A 20,437-nucleotide genomic window follows, 5' to 3' on the forward strand; every position below is an offset into this window, starting at 1 on the left:
GACCAGAAGAGGCTTGTTGCCCTACTCAGGCCGGTTTTCTGCTTCCCTAACTAATGCAGTCTCAGGCCCCGCGCGCAATTGGATTGGAGCAGAAGCTGTGTTCCACTCACCAGAAGTCTTAAGATCCTGTGGAGGGTGTTGTGGGTAGCTGGCGAGTGTCAGCCGACCCTGCGCCCTAGCTACCCCGGTGCTGGTCTGACCGGAAGAGGGGGCCCAGTTTTTTGAACTGATCTCTGTATGGGGTAGTATAACCTAATGTGGGGGCCATGAAAACTTTGGAAACAGTAAAAAGGATTATGAATACATAGTTCCAAGTATACACTTTCAATCAGATGTATAATGAATCTGAGTCCTTTACAGATGTGCTATGCAATATGTACTTTGAATTGGACTTCAGTAAGTCCTTTGCTCATATGTTCAGATGACCATATGTCATGAATTACTGTGTATTTACTCTACACTCCAAGTTTACTGCTCTTACAGAAACAGAACAGCTTAATATGAAAATGAAAATCTTTTATAGTTTCCCATTACCATTCTTCAGCATGTAAGTAACAAATTAATGCATGTTTGGACTGGATTGTGTTGGAATGTTTGAGTATAATCCTGTGAGATACTCAGTGTGTAAAGGACCTGTCACCAAACTGGACAATCTGAATTTGATCCCTGGGATCCACGTGGTGGTGAAAGAGGGTAGATTTCTGCAAGTTGTCCTCTGGCCTCTACATATACTTTGTGCACATGCATACCTATACAAAATGAATAAATAAAATATGTGATTAAAAAATAAATTGTTTACATTGCTGACTTGAATTTCATAAGAAAATACTTTAGTGAATTTTGGGTTGTGTCTTAGTTACGGTTCTATTGCTGTGAAGAGACCATGACTGACACTACTTATAAAAGAAAGCTTTACTTAGGGGCTTGCTTATACTTTTAGAGGGTTGGTCCATGAACATGATGGCAGGAAGCATGTCAGCAGGCAGGCAGGCATGGTGCAGGAGCAATAGCTGAGAGCTTGCATCATGATAAGTAAGATAACAGGCAGAGAGACTAAACTTGGTCTTGAAACTTCAAAGTCCAGTTTGAGTGACACACTTCCTCCAATAAGGCCACACCTCCTGATCCTTCCCAAATGGTTCCCATAACTCAAAACAAAACATTCAAATATATAAAACTATGGAAGTCATTCTCCTTTATACCACCACAACTTGGGATGAATAATTTTTGAAATGGCCCTAAACATACTTCTGCCATTTGTGCTTATGAGGATCAGTGTTATTAGGACTGACAACCATAAAACCAGAATGTCTATCAGCTATAAACAGCATTGAAGATGCTGTACCCTTCCAAGTGATATTTAGCCACCATTTAATTCTTCTTATGAAAATAAACAAGCATGGCTATTGCATTAGCATGAAATTTGCTTTATCCCTTGATATTATATATGCACCAAGAAATTGTTGGCATACTTCTTTGTGGATTTTTGATTTGTACACTTGTATTTTTATGCCTTGATTCCTGGGGATGTGTAAAAAAAAAAAAAAAGCCCAAACCTCTGTTCTAGAGGATGAATAATCTGTAACCCTCATAGAGTCACTGGGGAAAATCACTTTATTATCAGACGTGTGTCATCATTTTGGTTAAACATGTCATGTAAGGTTATAGTCAATTCTCTTAATCATGTGAGTTACTTGTGACATATATGGAATTTTGGAATCAAACCATTGGTTTGACTCAAAGTGTATCAGTTTGCCCTTTCTCATATTATTGTGCAAGCTGGAGGACATGGGTGATTCTTGGTCAGAAGAAAAGCTTTGAAGGCTTTTCCTTTCTGGACACAAGATGCAATACAAGTGCTGACTTGTGAAACACTGCCCTGGAGATCACTGCTCCTCTGATTTCTGAGTGAATGAACCCCATCTTTCCTGACCCTCTTAGTTGTCAACTGCCAAGCTCTCTATCTAATATGATGATGCCCTATGTGCATTGTGATGACTGTACTCTGCCTTAAACTCTAGTTGACCTGCACACAACTGAGGCCATAGCCTTTAGGTCGGCACTCAAATTAGATTTACTGTTGAGAGAGCCATCGTGTTCCCTGGAGCAATGTCCTCCCTGCATCTTGGCATGGAACACACCGTCCTGATTGGTACCCAGTTGCCCTCCTCCTGCTCTTCTCTGTGATTCTCTACCTTGCTTTTGATGTACAAGATTTACTTTATTAGATCAAGTCATGGGGGCAGGGATGAGGGTTCATTTTAAGACTGGAGGTAAAGAGGAAATAAGTGTTCTTCCCCGTGTATTCTTTCCTAGACAGAGAGGCTGGGCAAGGTCCTTCACTTCCCTCAGTGGAGCTGCAGCCATTGCTCCTGCTGCTCAGCTGGGAACCTTCCTGCTTCTGTTGCTTCTGGGATACCCTAACATCCTGCTTGGCTCTCTCTCCACATCCTATTCATATCAAGCTGTCTGGTAGCTTATACGGGTCATTTTAGTCTGTCTATATTGTTACAGGAAAAATAATACAACAGGCTGAGCAGCTTAGATAGTAAACACAGGATTCTTACAGTGCCTGGTCAAGGTGCTGATGGACTTGGTATCTGCAGAGGCTCAGCTTTTCTAGTTCATCATTGGCCATCTTCTTATTCCATGCTTATAAATTGGGAAAGACAAGTTCTGAGGATTCTCCCACACTCTACCTTCTCCATTCAAAAACACCCCAGGACAATTGGCCAGAGATGGTAGTCAGAGCATAGTAAAATGTAACATCTGGGATTCACTCCTGACAGCTGTCATAGCCTTTATTCAAAATTTTACTATGTGCTATATAGTCTCTCTGTGCAGAAAGTGTTAGCAAATGGAAACAACAACAAAATAAATTATTTTTGTTTGTTTGTTTGTTTGTTTGTTTGTTTGTTTGTTTGAGACAAGGTCTTATTATGTAGACCAGGCTAGCCTGGAACTCATAGAAATCCATCTGCCTCTGCCTCTACCTCTGCACTTGAATGCGGGTATCAAAGGCATGATTGGAGTGAAGGCTGGAATTAGAGATAGTGACAGTATAATGGAATGGTGTCACATCACTTTTCAGGCAAGCATCACAGTAAAGAAAACTGGAAAGCTACTCTCTTTACAGAGTTTCTCTGTGTTGTTTTAGCTGCCCTGAACTCACTCTGTAGACCAGACTGTCCTTAAACTTACAGAAATCTGCCTGCCTCTTTCTCCCTAGTGCTGAAATTAAAGCTGTGTGCCACCACCATCCTGCTTGCAAATCTATTCTTGAGGTAGTGTTATAAGGGCACTAAGCTCACTCTTAGGGGTTCCATTCTCATAAAATCACTGTTCTCAAAGGTTCTGATTACCCGTCTTAGGGGTTAAGATTTCTACATATGGGCCAGTGAGATGGTTCAATGGGGTATAGGTGATTGCTGCCAAGCCTTTGAACACTTAGTGCAACCCCCAAGATTCACATGGTAGAAAGAGAAAATTGACTCCCACAGGTTGTCCTCTGACTTTCTGGCACGCTTGGTGGCACTAGTGTTTAAACACATACACACACACACACACACACACACACACACACACACACACACACACAGAGGGGATAGTAATAACAAATTTTGAAAGATCTCCACATGTGAATGGGTGTGTGGACATAAATATCCAAGACCTTACCACTGTGGACAGGAATGTCAGTGCCATCTCTCTGAGAACGGAGTTTCTATTCTTGCCAAACCATTTGGAATCTAGTGTTGGAATCTTTCTCCAACTATAAGCATTTTTGAAAGAGTGTGAAGATAAGAAGATAGGAAACCTTGCAGCCTTCCAGTGTCACTGTGGTGAGCTAGTGGCAGGAGGGGATGGGCAGAGCTGAGAGAGAATGCTGGTTTCTGAGATGGAGTTTGAATCCTTTGTGAGCCTCAGGCTTGAGATTTTCCTCCCAGCAAGTTGCCTGCTTCTGATCACCTCTCCTCTGTCCGCTCATCCCTGGAACCACTAAAACCCTTACCAAAATGAACACATTAAAATCCTTTTAATCTCTGTGTCTGGCATTTGCCTTTTAACGGTGAAAAGAACATCTGAAGTCATGAAACACTCCCATTAGTTCCAAGGTGGACATTCTATTGACTCAACTCAAATCTTAGAGTAAAAACAAGCCCTGGGATATTTTATCAAACAACTGCCTGGTGATTTTGAGGCATAACAGAAACTATGCCTGAGGAATATATTTGAAAATATCCTCTCATGGAAGCGTCATATTGGTATGAACTTCACAAACATTTTATTATCCCACTTCCATTAATAATACATTTCCAATAATAATAATAATAATAATAATAATAATAATAAATATTCCAAAAATAAATTCCATTTATCTTTGCTGTGGACCACCTCAGTGAACATATGAACTTCTAGTCTCCCTTTAGTTGCAGAATCTCATTCTATGGGCAGTTTGGAGGATCATTGCCTTGATAGTGTTGATAGCTACATAATATTCCCCTAGCAGATGGCTTACCATGCAGCCTTTTAAAAAGATACCTTGACGGACTGGCTTCATTCCACTGGCACAGCGGTAAGGTGCTAATAGGACAGGAGAGATAAAGCTGATTACCTTGTGATGTGGCCTGAGAAAATGTTGTTATGGAAACCAAGTTAGGTCATAGAGAAGTGACCACAATGGACTTCAAAACATAGATTTCCACACCTTCCTCCACCAACAATCAAGAAAGTCAGACCTAACTCCAATCATTACATTTTTACTTACCTAACACACAGTTCTGACATGAGAGCCAAGTAAAAGTGGTCCGTGCTGGGGATGGGTCAAGAAGCTAAGAACAGCTAAGTGGGGAAACTCGGGCGCTCACAGGACAGCTGTCATCGTGAGGCTGAGGACTCGCCATATGGCAGAGGAGATGCACTTTTGATCAGTGGACAGAATTAACAAGGTGACAGATTTGGACTCAATCATAGGGACATTTTCTAATCATCCCAACTGTCACAGAGTGCAGTGGGTGACGCGGGGCATGCCGAGACCTCTGCACAGTGGACATGTGCCGGCTGGCATGCCATCTGTCAGAGATGCCATCAAACCTGACAACTTGCTTCAAAAATAACATTTTGCAATGGTTATTGAATAGAACATGTCCACAGTAGACTATTTAGAAAATAAAGTACTAACAAGAAAGCAGGCACATCCTGAACCCCGTGTTCCCAGGTGAACACAGCCACAGCTCCACGCTCTTCTGTTTGGCTCTCTCTCTCAGCACATAAAGCTGCACATTTAAAAGTTTGTAAAAACTTGATTGAGGTATATGCCATAGAGTTTCAGGACACCTGTACTACAACTATATTTTAATTATTTTTATTTATTTATATGGTTTTTTGCTATGCTATTAAATAATATTTAGAAGTGAGACTTTGATGTTGTATATTAACTTATGCTTGGATAAAAATGTCTAGTGTTGCCCCAACAAACTTGATGCTTGGTCTAATATCTTAAATCTGTATATTTTAGCTTTTTTAAAGAAAAATGTTAGGCATAAAAATCTGGTGCAGAGAACACAGAGATTTTCTTGTTTGTATTGCTGTTCTGCCGTGGATCAAGCCCAGGGTCTCAGGTAAGCTAGGAAACTCCTTTGCTGCTTGGGTATATTGCCAGTCTTGAAGACATGGGCATTTGCAGGGCTCTACAGGAATGAGGCCTCAAAAATATGCATCAGTTTGCAGTGTCAAAAGCAGTTATAGGAGTCTTTTGATCAAAATACATATTTGATGTTTAAAGATTTACTCATTGGAGAGCTGAATTTGTGTTTTATTTTCTGGTAAAATGAACTTTTGTTGTTATTAATGTTTTTTTTGAACAATTTTAAGTTTTAATTATGTTTCCTCTCATTGGCTCCTTAGCCTCTAGACTAACATTTTACATAATAATGTCACAAATCAATAAAGAAAATATCTTTGTCATATCAGTACAATTATACATATGTAACATTAACATATGTAACATTAAATGTCTTTAAATATATACATTATGCAAAACTCTCATCTTATTTTAAGATTTGTACTTTATTGATTTTCAAAAACATAAATGTAAAATAAATATATTACTAATCTCTAGTACTTTCTTATACATCTGGAGGTTTAATATGTAAAATATATGCTATGTTACTTCATTATGTATACTATTATTATGGTAAATTATCATAAATTACTTTAAAATATATAACATAACATAGTGACTGGCCTACATTTTACTTTTTATTTCATCCAAAGTTTATAATAGGAAAACTAAACTCATTCATATTTTGTGCAATATTATCTCATTTGCAATACATGGTCTTATTTCCTACATAATTTTTTTATGCTGCAAGTACCTATTTTTCTTCTGATATGTTAGTAGGCAAATGTTTTAACTTTTATTATTAGTGAATCTTATATTTGTAACATTACAACAATAAAATGAAAGATGTATTTCTTTTAACAAGATTTTTTGTTTGGTTTAAGGTTGTTTTTTTTTTTTTAGTTTTTTGTTGTTGTTGGTTTTTGCAAAATATCTCATTGCTTTCTGGTTCTTTTACTTTCTCTCTGTCTTTTGTTCTGTCTCTTATTTCTTAGACTGGAATAACTGAAGATTGGGCAACCCTTGGCAGTGTAGTGCAGTGGTTAGGTGGGTGCCCTAAAGACTGACTTTGCAGATTTGAAACTTAGTTCTATATAACTGCGTGAGTCTGTTACCTATGTAATCTCTCTGTGCCTCACTTTCCCTGTCTCTAAAATGGAGATGTGTCGGCATCTTCTGGAGATTTCAGGGAGAAGGAACTCAGATGTAAAGTTAGAGTAATAGAGAGCGCCTGGGAGGTACTCACTGAATGCTGCTATTGACAGCCATTCTGAGGTGTCAACATTGCTAGGACAGAGCACATAAACTTTAGTCTGTGTTGGCAAGAAGGAAGTGTGCATGTGTGTATTGTGTATTGTCTAGGTGTGCTGAGTTTTAAATAGAGGATATTGTACTAGTTAGGTTTCTGTCAGTATGAAAAACCACCATGACTAAAAATAACTTGGGAATGAAAGGGTTTTGTTTTGTTTTGTCTTACATTAGGATCCTGGAGGCAGGAACTGAAACAGAAGCCATGGAGGAGGGCTGTTCAGAGGCTTGCCACTCATGGCTTGCTCAGTCTCCTTTCTTATACAACCCAGGACTACCTGCCAAGGGGTGTTACCACTCTCACAATGGGCTGGGCTTTCTTATATCAGCCATTAATCAAGAAAATGACCTACATGCTTGCTTTTGGGCTAATCTGATGAAAACATTTTCTCAACTTAAGTTTCCTCTTCCCAGATGACCTAACTTGTGTCAAGATGACAAACAAAAAAAAAAAACATCCAATCAGGAAAGAGATTATCCTTATTAATTGAATTCAATCAGTTGGATGTATTGTGAGCAATAGCTGAAGTTTCTTAGGGAAGAAATAGTTCTGTCTTTAGACTGCAGCAGAGAATTCTGCCTGAGCTTCCATCCTTCTCCATTGTTTGTGGGATGGAAGACTTGCCATCCCAACAATGGGCTCCCTCCCTCCCTCCCTCCCTCCCTCCCTCCCTCCCTCCTTCCCTCCCTCTAGCACTCTCACCCTCCCTCCTTCTCTCCTCTATCTGAGCCCTGTACTTTTGTTAATTGCTCATTAGCATGAACTGCTTCCCAGCATGGCTGATGAAAAAAGTGCATACCCTTATACTTAAGCAGAGTGCTTACTGGTGACCTCCCATGCTCCTATAAAGCCCCCCCCCCTTTTATCAAGGGACCCTCTGAGTTGAGAGGGTTGCCCCATCTTTGCTTCTATATGAACTACTTGTTGCAGTAACCAAATATAAGAAACAGTTTAAGGGAGAGATGGGTTGATTTGGGCTCCTGGCATGAGGCATGGACCTTTTCTTGACTGGACTATAGTGGCAGCAGTGTAAGGTGGCTTGCTCACAGGAAGTGAAGTCCTGAGCCTCGGTGACCACTTCCTCTCACAAGACCCTGTGACCACTTCCTCCAGCAAGTCCCTACCTCTTAAAGATGCTGCAGCCTTAAAACAGTGCCACTAGCTGGGGGCTGCGTGTGCAAACACATGAGCCTCTGGGGGACATTTCACACTCAAACCATAACCATTTAAAGAAAAATCATATCTTTCTCCACCTGCTCAGTCTTCTTCTCTTATTGTTCCTGTTATATTTTGATGGGATGGTTCCAAGTCAATTCAAGTCAATCTAGACTTGTGGGCTGAGCTGATGTGGAACTTTTCAACTGCTGGTGGTGAGAGAGATGTAGATGGTGGAGATATGCTGAAGTTCACTGCCAGATCCTTGTGGGAACAGGTCAAAGTTTTCAGAATGGATCCAAGGGAGGACACAGACTGGCATGGAGCCAGCCAGGAGTTCAGGCTGAGAGAGCCTGAGATCTTCTGCTCTTTTTCTCTCCATCTTCATTTTTGTCTTAGACATCTATCTTTTTATCGTTCTCCTCAATTCTGAGATTATTCTTATTTTCTCTCTTTTTAAAAATTTCATTATATTTTAAATTCATTTTTACACTCCATATTCCATTCCCTGTCCCCCATGCACCCTCTGACTGCTCCATGTCCCACAACTCCTACCTACCCCACCCCATCTCCACTCCACATGGATGCTCCCAGCCCCCACCCCACCTGACCTCTAAACTCCCTGGTGCCTCCAGTCTCTTGAGGGTTAGATGCATCATCTCTGAATGAACATAGACCCAGAAGTCTTCTACTGTATGTGTGTTGGGGGGCTCCATATCAGCTGGTGTATGCTGTCTGCTTGGTGGTCCAGTGTTTGAAATATCTCAGCAGTCCAGATTAATTAAGACTACAGGGTAGCTCTTTTCCTCAGCTTCTTTCAGCCTTCCCTAATTCAACAACAGGGGTCAGTTGCTTCTGTCCATTGGTTGGGTACACATATCTGCATCTGACTCTTTCAGTTGCTTGTTGGATCTTTTGGAAGGCATTCATGATAGATCCTTTTTTGTGAGCATTCCATAGCTTCAGTAATAGTGTCAGGACTTAGGACCTCTCCTTGAGCTGGATCCCACTTTGGGCCTGTCAGTGGACCTCCTTTTCCTCAGGCTCCTCTCCATTTCCATCCCTGTAAAATTCTTTCATACAGGAACAATTATGGGTCAGAGGTGGGACTGTCGGATGGGAACCCCATCTCTCACTTGATGTCCTGTCTTCCAGCTAGAAGTGAGCTCTATAAGTTCCCTATCCCTACTGTCAGGCATTTCATCTAAGGTCCCTTCCTTTGGTTCTGGGAGTCTCTCACCTCCCAGGTCTCTGGTGCATTCTGTGTGTGGGGAGGGTCCTCCCAACCTCCATTTCCTCCAATGCATGTTTCATTCTTTCTGTTGGCCCTCAGGGCTTCAGTCCTTTTCCCTCACCCAATACGAGATTCCATCTTACACCAATCAGAATGGCTAAGATCAAAACCTCAGTTGACAACACATGTTGTAGAGGATGTGGAGAAAGAACACTCCTCCATTGCTGGTGGGATTGCAAACTGGTACAACCACTCTGGAAATCAATCTGGAGGTTCCTCAGAAAATTAGAAATAGATCTACCTGAAAACCCAGCTATACCTCTCTTGGGAATATATCCAAAAGATGTCCCATCATGTCACAGGGGCAAGTATTCCACTATGTTCATAGTGGCCTTATTTGTGATACCCAATAGCTGGAAACAACCTAGATGTCCCACAACAGAAGAATGGATACAGAAAATGTGGTTCAGGTACACAATGGAATACTACTCAGCTATTAAGAACGAGGACATCCTGAGTTTCGCAGGCAAATGGATGAAACTAGAAAATATCCTGAGTGAGGTAATGCAGACCCAAAAGGACATGCATGGTAAGTACTCACTAATAAGTGGATATTAGCCCCCCAAAATAGTAATACAGAATACACAAGATACAGTCCACAGAGCTCAAAAAGCTCAACAATCTGAAGTGTCCAAGTGAGGACACCTCAGTCCCACTTGGGAGAGAGAAGAAAGCAATCACAAGTGGGGAGAGAGGGAGGGGCCTAGGAGGGAAAGTGGAGAGTATTCTTAAAATGGTTTCCTGCTTGATCGACTTAGTCTTTCCCTTTCATCCAGTCTACTGTTCTTGCTTAAGTATTTATTTGAAGCATTTAAGTATTTATTCAATTTCAAATTTCTCATAGACACATCTTTTAATTTCATTGACATTTCAAAAAATCTGCCTGCTTCCTACAATAAATAACATCATGGACCTAATTTGTATACATATTCATGGCAACTACACACACATCCTCTACTTTCTCAACCATTGAACATTTTTATAAAAATATGTGGGCTCTTTTCCATGTTTAGTTATTCCACGTATCTTTTAGTGATACACAATAAATGTAAGCCAGAGAACAGCAGGGCTCACTGTACATTCCTTGCTCTTGAAATACTGTTGTTCACACAATCAGAATTAATGGTGGATGCACTGAGGAGGGAGAGGAAGGCAGGTCTCTGAGTTTGAGACTATCTTAGGCTACATAGTAAGTTCCAGGACAGCTTGTTCCAGAGTGAGACCATGCCTCAGTCTCAAAGAGAAAGAGAGAGAGAGAGAGAGAGAGAGAGAGAGAGAGAGAGAGAGAGAGAAAGGATAGATAGATAGAGACAGACAGAAAGTCAGACATACAGGCAGGCAGACATAAAAATTGGTAGCTGTGAAATTTAGGCTGCTGTCCTTGCAAACACATACATTTCTCAATTATATGTAACTTTTTCTGCACCAAAGAAAGCTTTTAAAATCATTTTACCAGGATAATACCACTGTTTATAATTTGGAAGCAAAGCCAGATTTCTCTTGTAAATAAATTCTCAAAGATAAATTCTCAAAATGTCACATGTGAAATATTTTATATTTTACCCCCAGTATTTTAAAGGTTATCTTTGTTTGGTTCTGAACCATAGGACAAGGGACTGAGGTGCATATTTTACATATCAAAGCTGATCTGACCTCTAGGTTCTCCCAATATTCCTCAGTCTAACCTGTTACAGGGCATCCCTGGCATAGCTTACCTTCAGTCCTAAACTTTCAGCTGAGGGGCTGAGCTGCCCTTCCCCCAGAGACTCTTCCCTATCCAGTTTAGTCTCTTGCCCTTTTCTTCTCCCCCATCTCCCATTCTCTCTCACTCCTTCTCTCTTTCTCTTTCCCCTCCCTCACTTCTTTCCACATAATGACTTTCTGGATTTCATCCTTGGTGCCTGTACTGGCTGGTTTTGTGTGTCAACTTGACACAGGCTGGAGTTATCACAGAGAAATGAGCTCCAGTTGGAGAAGTGCCTCCATGAGATCCAGCTGTAGGGTATTTTCTCAATTAGTGATCTAGGGGGTGGGCCCTTTGTGGGTGGTACCATCTCTGGGCTGGTAGTCTTGTGCTCTATAAGAATGCAAGCCGAGCAAGCCAGGGGAAGCAAGCCAGTAAGTAACATCCCTCCATGGCCTCTGCATCAGCTCCAGCTTCCTGACCTGCTTCAGTTCCAGTCCTGACTTCCTTTGGCGATGAACTGCAATGTGGAAATGTAAGCCAAATAAACCCTTTCCTCCCCAATTTGCTTCTTGGTCATGATGTTTGTGCAAGAATAGAAACCCTGACTAAGACAGTGCCTGTGAACTCGCCTGAGAGCAGATTCCCAATAAACCTGCATTTAATACAATCTAATCTGGTTTGAATTGGCTCATTTCATTGGCAGAGGAATAAACCCATCAGTCTTTGCTTTCATATATTTCAATGGGTTGTGTTTGTTCTCAGTCAATGTCCTTTGATTGCTGGAGTTATGTTTCTGTTACTGAGTTATTAAGTCTATCTTCCTCACTCATTTTAAAAGAGGGAAAATTTGTCCTTATTCGTCTTCACATTAATTTTTTAAGGCAGACACAGGAATTCCTCTTTCAAAACAAAAGTGTATGAATTTTGATTAAATATACATTAGAGATTTGGTTTTTTCACAAGACATTGAATCAACGAAGCAATAGTTAATGCATTTTATAGAGAAAAGGGTGGGACTCCCAAACTCTTCCCATTCACCTTTAATGGATGATGTCACCTGAAAAGTGTTCTCAAAGAATCAAGAGTTCATAATAAGCATCTGTGCATTTTTGTCGCAATAGTCCCTGGGATGTGGCCACTAGATATTGAATTTAATATGTTAATCATAACATTGTCTAGGACCACTATTATTTGGCCAAATGGAATTTAAAATTTCTTTGTGAGGGTGTTAATGGATGCAATTTACATTTGAACAGATGGGAATTGTTTAACTGTTTGCCCTACCGGTTGCCCTCAAAGTAAGTCTCACCTAACCCTTTCAGTAGCAATGAAGGCTGACACTGATGGAGAGCAAGGAGACTTAAGTGCTAGTAGCTTACCTCTCCACTTGAACTTCAGTTTAGATTCTGCTCTTGTCTCTGGCCTGCCTACCCATCCCATAAAGGCTTGACAGCTTCCAGAGTTGCAAAAGCCAATTTCCTAAAACAAATCTCTCCGTATGTATGTATCCAATTGAGTCTGTTTCTCTGGAGAAAACTGACCACCATAGATACACATCTACAATGAGGGACAGAAATTAAGGGTACAAATTAAGATGAGGATGAAGATAAGATCAAGAGACAAGACCAACAATATTGGTTGATAATTTAAGAACAAATGAGTCGAAAGAGGAAATTAAAGTGACATAAAGAGAGCATGAGAAGACAGCAGATGCTTTGAGAGTCAGCCTCGAGGATAGATACCACTGTGCGTAGCTTTTTTAATAGTAGCTGATGGAGGGACCCTAAATAAACACGAATCAAAATGGCAGCCAAACATATGGAAATGCTGGATAAATAGAGGTCTTACCCCCATTACACTGTTATTCATTAACAATGATTGAAGTTTGCAACTCCTGGTCATATTATCAAAGGCAGTAGGGGGAAGAGGCATATGGAAAATTTAAATTTGCATAAGAAAAATGCTGAAGAGACAAGTCAGCTAGATAGACAATTTAGAAAAACATTTAGGTCATTAGGAAAGGTAAAAAAAATAGGATGCACAATTTCTAAAATACTGACAAAGGGAAGGGGGCTTATTTAGAAGAATATGAAAAACATATTTTGAAACCACATAATCAAACAAGGTAATAAGCAATGCAGCCCCGCATGATAAATGTTAGCATGGGAACAAATGAGAAGCTTGGAAGCCACACATCTTAGTTACATAAACTACATCAAAAGGGTTATGGCTTTCCTGTGTAATGGAAAACAATATGTTCTGTGGCTTAGGAGAGTGATATATAAACCACAAAACAGAATATAAGAACATAAAAAGATAAGTGAGGATTTGTTAAAGAAATAAACGTGAGAGAATGTGCTTAAAACTGAAGCAACAAAGAATTTAAGAAAAATATCCATCTCAAGACAAAGGTGGTCACAAAAATACAAATGTATGTAAGTTTGTTTATTCTCCTAAGAAGACAAGAGACATAGAGGATTTGGTTACCTGGAGAATGGCAAAGGCTCAAGTAGGACAGAAGGAGGCAGAGGAGTGGAACAAAGCTGAAGTACAAAGAAACCCAGTGGAAGAGATCCAGGGACCCTTTCCCTCTCAGACTCATCCCAGAGCAAATATCCCCAATATCCTATAAAGCTCCATGATTATTTAGGGCTCCTCTTATGTGATTTAAGCAAGTTTCACCTCTAAATAGATCAATTAAAAAAGAATTTATTTTTACCTTTACAAGATCTTTTTAACTTTCCAAAGCATAAAATTTCTAAGTCAAATGTCAGCTATAACATATAAAAATGAGTGTTTCTACTTAGTAAGGAATACCACAGGTAAAGTGACCAAGCAACTCACAGAGAATGGGAAGACATATTTACTCCTGGAGAGAAAATGCACAACACACAGTATGACAATGGGAAGGGACAGAAGAAAAATTATAGAAGGAGACTTTAAGAGATGTTTAATGCTACTGATAATTTTTCTTAATCTTAATACTCTATAATAATATTGGAATTTATTTTTAGTGGTAATAATGGTTAACATTTAGGGGCACAACGTGACATTTCACTACTGCTAGCACCTCAAACATTACCACTTTCTGTTGGAAACACCCCCAAGCTCTCTCTACCATCTAATTTGCAGCACACAATAACCTGCTGTCAGCTAGTTATCTTACTTTATACAGAACGTTAGAGATGTTTCCTTATCCAACTGTACCTTGTCTCTGTTTCCCCTCACCCATAACTTCTCCAGGCCCTGGTATAAGGTTTCACTCTCCACCCAGTAAATCAGTTGTAAAAAAGTAAAGTTGTAAGAAAGTTAAGTGATATCTTTTTTTTTTTTAATCAAAGCCAATAAAAGCAACAGTTCCTCCCTGAGGGTGTCAGGGACATGGTCCCACATATTGGAATTTCAGATGCACACTAACTTTTAGGAAGGAGCTCTTAAGGAGGGTATCTCTCAGTTTTGTAAATTTTACTCCCATAGGACACTTCACTGTATTTGAAGTTATTTTTTTGGTCGTCACAGTTGATATTTTGTGGAACCCAAAAAATGAGGTTAAATGTCTGCCTTGTCTAGAACAGACATGAACTACAGGAATTGTCCATGTAGCTTTAGAATTCTGACCCAGAGAAGTTTTAGTTAGGGTGCAGAAAGGGACTGGACTGTGGTAGTTTCCCACAGTTGTCTGTGGAAGTGCAGAGTTGGCACACTCTGGGTCTAATGCACATGCCACAATGTAGATACACAGTAAATTGTGTGGTGCACGAATAAAGAAAGGACATATAGTAATACAGATAGATCTAAAACCAGATGTGGTGGCACATAACAGTAGTCCCAGTGACTCAGCTATACCTACAGGAGAATCAGAATATCAAGGTTGTCTTAAGCTAGAGTGAGTTGGAAGCAAGACAGATCTTGTCTCAAAACAAAAGCAGACAGATCTTAAAGGCCTGTTGAGTCAGAAAAGGTAAGAAATATAATTAAACCAATAACTTAATAAGATGGCAATGTAATGAACACACACACAATGCAGTGACTTATTTTACAAGAGTATATAATTTCCAACAAAGAGAAGAATGAATGAGTATGTTGGAAATAAAGTAGATTAATGCAGATTAGCTTAAAGAGGAAAGCCTGTCTTGTACTAATAACATTGTCTTATGAAACTAGGAGTGTTATTAACTCAGACCCTTGGTACTAAGGTAAAATACAGATAACCAGAGGCTGGAGATATGATTCAGATGTAAGACCAATAACTACTTTTCCAGGATCCAGGTTCAGTTCCCATCACCTATATATATACAGGGGATCCGATGTCCTCTTCCGGCCATGGACACCAGGAACACACACAGTACACAGGTATACACATAAACAAAACAACCATACACATAAAATATTTTATTGAAATAACAAATATTTTATTGAACTTTCTCTATGGAGAATGTTATTCTTTTCAAATAAGGTACTTGAGGTTGCAATATATTATGAAGAAAATCTCAACACATTTAAAAAATAGGAACTGACAAAGAATACATTCATAAACATTAAGAATTAAAAAATAGGTTAAATTGAAGTCCTTTGGGCTTTTAAATGAAAACTACTTGAAACCACTTGTTTCTAGACCAGAGAGAAAAAGGAAAGCAATCACACACTATGCTAGCAACAAGGATAAAGGCAATTTTGCATCAAAAACTTATTAGATGTACTCAAAGTTTTATTCAACATAAAATTCATAAGACCTCTACTGCCTGTGCTATTAAACAAGAAGGAATATAAATATTTAATCTAAGCATTCACCTCAAAATATTGAGAAAATAATTTCAAAATAAATCCAAGAAAAGTAGGAGGGAGGTAAGTTGCAGAACTCAATATTAAATCATCTGAAAACAGAAAAGAAACCTGTTCTTGGAAAATTAAGCAAAAGAAGAGAAATTAGAAATAAGCAGTAGGAGGAATAGGAAATACATGTCTGAACTGTTCAGGCTGAGAGCCAGGATGGAAGGCTTGCTTCCCCGTTCTGGAGATGAAAGAGTGGCATTACTGGATAGCAGAATGGTATCACAAAGAATAAGGATTCACCAGACCTCCTGTGGGAAATCAGCTCAGACTCACCCATGATTCTTCTGTCTACCCACAGTCCAGGCCTGACACCAGCAAGGCAGGTTCCTGCTGCTCTCAAGTCAGCCCTACCATATCCAGGATCTGTCTGGGTTAGTTGTTCCTCTCATGTTGCAGTTCTCTGCAAGCACTTACTGCAGAGTAGACTGGTTATGGTGACATTTGCCCACTATATGTGCCAGCCTGGGAGCTCGGTTATGCCAGGACATCTTTGTCACTGCCTCTGACAAGAGCCTGCTTGCACAGAAAGAAGTGTGGTCGATGGATATTCCTAGTTGAACCCCTTTATCCCATTGCATGCAGGAGTCAGCCTTCCTTGATTTCAGGAGCTGGGGCAGGGGTCATTCCCACTGTGTTGGAGAAAGTCACTTTCTCTTATAGAAATCAGGCATCACTCCCTACTTCTGAGCAAGTTGAAAATATGTATCTTCCTCCTAGATTATATTATCATTTTCTCATATTAATAGCCTATAATCTCATATGGAAGATTAAAAAAAACCTGCCAGTTAATTTCCTAAAAATAACAACTTGCCAATTTCACTTCAAAACTATTTTCATTTTTAAAAGAACAACAATACAGACATACACAAGGAGGAGAGCGAATAACTTTCCTCCATACACACTAATTTTACCCGACCTCCTCCACATGCTGACTCACGCTAACAATCTGGAGTGGATGTTTCCATAGCTCCCTGTCTGTTCACACGGTTTATGTTAAACATTCAAAAACATTATTCTTCATATTTTTGTGTTGGCTGCAAATCAGCTTCCTATCTGGAGTTCCTTCCCTATATAGTTAATTTGGGGGCAATGAGGAGAGACATCCCAAAACAAGGTTGTCCATGTAACCAAACTCAACCACAAGAAGCCATGCTCCAGTTTTTATGTAAAGCGTAATCATAAGGCTTGTGGTAAAACATTTCTTGGTGGTGTATTGGCAGCTTTTCCACTGCTGTGTCCAAGGCTTCTGACAGACACAGCTCAAAGGAGGAAACGCTGACTTTAGTTCATGGTCTGGTGGGGCAGCTGTTAGTCCCTCACGACAATGAGGGTAGAGATTAGTGAGTTCTGTGTGCAGAGTTGGGAGGTGAGGTTGTGGCTCATTTGCTTGGTACCATCTGTATTTGTTACATTTTTGTTGCTGTGATACAGTACCATGACCAAAAGCAATTTAAGGAAGAAATAGTTTATTGGAACTTATGGTTTCAAAGGAAGAATCAATATTGTGGAGAAACAGTGGTGGCTGTATGTGACTGGAGGAGGAAGCTGAGAAATCACACCATCAACCTAAAACAGCAAGGAGAGAGAGAGAGAGAGAGAGAGAGAGAGAGAGAGAGAGAGAGAGAGAGCTAGAAATGGGTGGAACCCATGTCCTCTCAAAGGTCATCTCCAGGGATAAGCTTCCTCCTGCAAGGCTGCACCTCCCCATAACCTCCTGGAACAGGGCTACCAACTAGGGACCAAGTGTGCAAAGCCCTGGGCCCGGGAGGGACACTTCTCATCCAAACCACCACACCCATCAAGGGAGACTACAAAAGCTAGCAGCAGGAACTGGTGTCCTCCTCAAAGGTGGACCCCTAGTAACGACCCCTCTTCCACCAGCTGGGCCCTGTCTCCTAAAGGCTCTACAGCTTAGGAACAGAACTGAAAACTTAAGCCTATCAGATTTAAATTGTAACAGCTAAGAGCAGATCCTGTTAGAAGATGCTGGATCTGATCTGCTCTTTTGGCTACTAAGAGTCCAAGAAAAAAAATGTTCTTTTTCTTCTTCAGAAACTGCTACAATACTAAAGATAATAGAAAAAGTTCCCATGGCTCAATAGTAAGTGGATATATGGTTTCGAGTTAATATCAAATCATAAACAAAATATTCATGTTTTAAAAAATGGCCACTCTTTGCACATCCAGGAACAGCTGGTGCAGGGCATCATGACCTCTCTGGAGACTCCCAGATGCAGAAGGGCATGACCTTGAGTCCTGCAGAACCAAGAATAATATTTCAGGCCAATTTCCCCTGCACTCACCCCTCCTGCTGCTCTGATCGCTCCAGTCCAATCGCTCCACTTCAGGCTTGATATTTGCTGAAGCTTATTTATCCCCCATGGCTTGAAACCAAATTACAAAGGCTAGGATAGCTTCACTCCGTGCTAGTTTGGACAGGTACAAATATTTGAAAGGCTCCTTTGTATGTCTATTCCATACACGTGGAAAGGATGTGAGCTGGTGAGGCTTGGAAATGTCAATGAATACAATTGTCTGTCTGCCCAAAGGACTTGCTTCCCAGGCACGTTGAGAAGTGGAGAGGTGCTCTGCGACTTATCAGCAAAGGAGTGTCCATGGCAACCAGCCCCAGGTTTCCTTGGAGATACTGTGGATTGGCTGGAAGCCAATGTAGGAAGTGCCTTGGAATGGGGTCCAGGATAGAACAATGACACAATCTTTGTATGGAGACAGATTGTGTCAGACGTGCACAGCACACAGTAAACGGGATGTGAGCCTCCATTTTCACAGAACATGCAGGATACACATCAATGCTGATTGTTCTATGAAAGATGATCTGCCCTGGCCTTAATCTCAGTGAGACCAAACTTAGTGATAAAGATGTGCCATTAATGTGGCATGGAGGTCACCTTAGAGTTGGCACTGGCCAGTTAAATAATATTTAAAAATATGACAAAGAAGCACATAACCAGAATATTAAATAAAATCCACAATGTAGTCTTAATATCAATGCTTTTATTTTAGTCTACTTAACACTTTCCAAAGAAAGAAAGCCTATTTTTTTTTTACTTTTTACTTTTTTTCTTTTTATATTGGATATTTTCTTCATTTACATTTCAAATGCTATCCCCAAAGTCACCTATTCCCTCCCCCCCCCCGCCCCTCTCCCTTACCCACTCACTCCCACTTCTTGGCCCTGGATTTCCCCTCTACTGGGGCATATAAAGTTGGCTAGACCAAAGGTCCCCTCTTCCCAATGATGGCCGACTAGGCCATCTTCTGCTACATATGCAGCTAGAGACACGAGTTCTGGTGGTACTGATTATTTTCATATTGTTGTTCCACCTATAGGGTTGCAGACCCTTCAGCTCTTGGGTACTTTCTCTAGCTCCTACAATGACTGTGAGCATCCACTTCTGTATTTGTCAGGCATTGGCATAGCCTCACAGGAGACAGCTATATCAGAGTCCTTTCAGCAAAATCTTGCTGACATATGCAATAATGTCTGCGTTTGGTGGCTGATTATGGGATAGACCTCTGAGTGGGGCAGTCTCTGGATGGTCCATCCTTTTGTCTTAGCTCTAAACTTTGTCTCTGCAACTCCTTTCATGGATACTTTATTCCATATTCTAGGGAGGAATAAAGTATACACATGTTGGTCTTCCTTCTTGATTTTCTTGTGTTTTGGAAGTTGTATCTTGGGTATTTTAGGTTTCTGGGCTAATATCCACTTATCAGTGAATGCATATAAAGTGACTTCTTTTGTGAATGGGTTACCTCACTCAGGGTGATGTCCTCCAGATCCATCCATTTGCCTAGGAATTTCATAAATTCATTCCTTTTAATAGCTGAGTAGTACTCCATTGTGTAAATGTACCACATTTTCTGTATCCATTCATCTGTTGAGGGACATCTGGGTCCTTTCTAGCTTCTGGCTATTATAAATAGGGCTTCTATGAACATAGTGGAGCATGTGTCCTTCTTACCAGTTGGAACATCTGGGTATATGCTGAGGAGAGGTATTGCTGGATCCTCCGGTAATACTATGTCCAATTTTCTGAGGAACTGCCAGACTGATTTCCAGAGTGGTTGTACAAGCTTGCAATCCCACCAGCAATGGAAGAGTGTTTCTCTTTCTCCACATCCTTGCCAACATCTGCTGTCACCTGAATTTTTGATCCTAGCCATTCTGACTGGTGTGAGGTGGAGTCTCAGGGTTGTTTGATTTGCATTTCCCTGATGATTAAGGATGCTGAACATTTTTTCAGGTGCTCCTCAGCCATTCGGTATTCCTCGGTTGAGAATTGTTTGTTTAGCTCTGTACCCCATTTTAATGGGGTTATTTGAATTTCTGGAGTCCATCTTCTTGAGGTCTTTGTATATATTGGATATTAGTCCCCTATCAGATTTAGGATTGGTAAAAATTCTTTCCCCTTGGTAGCCTTTTTTGTCTTATTGACAGTATCTTTTGCCCTACAGAAACTTTGCAATTTTATGAGGTCCCATTTGTCGATTCTTGATCTTACAGCACAGGCCATT

Source organism: Mus caroli, chromosome 7, assembly GCF_900094665.2.
Source record: "Mus caroli chromosome 7, CAROLI_EIJ_v1.1, whole genome shotgun sequence".
Lineage (NCBI taxonomy): Eukaryota > Metazoa > Chordata > Mammalia > Rodentia > Muridae > Mus > Mus caroli.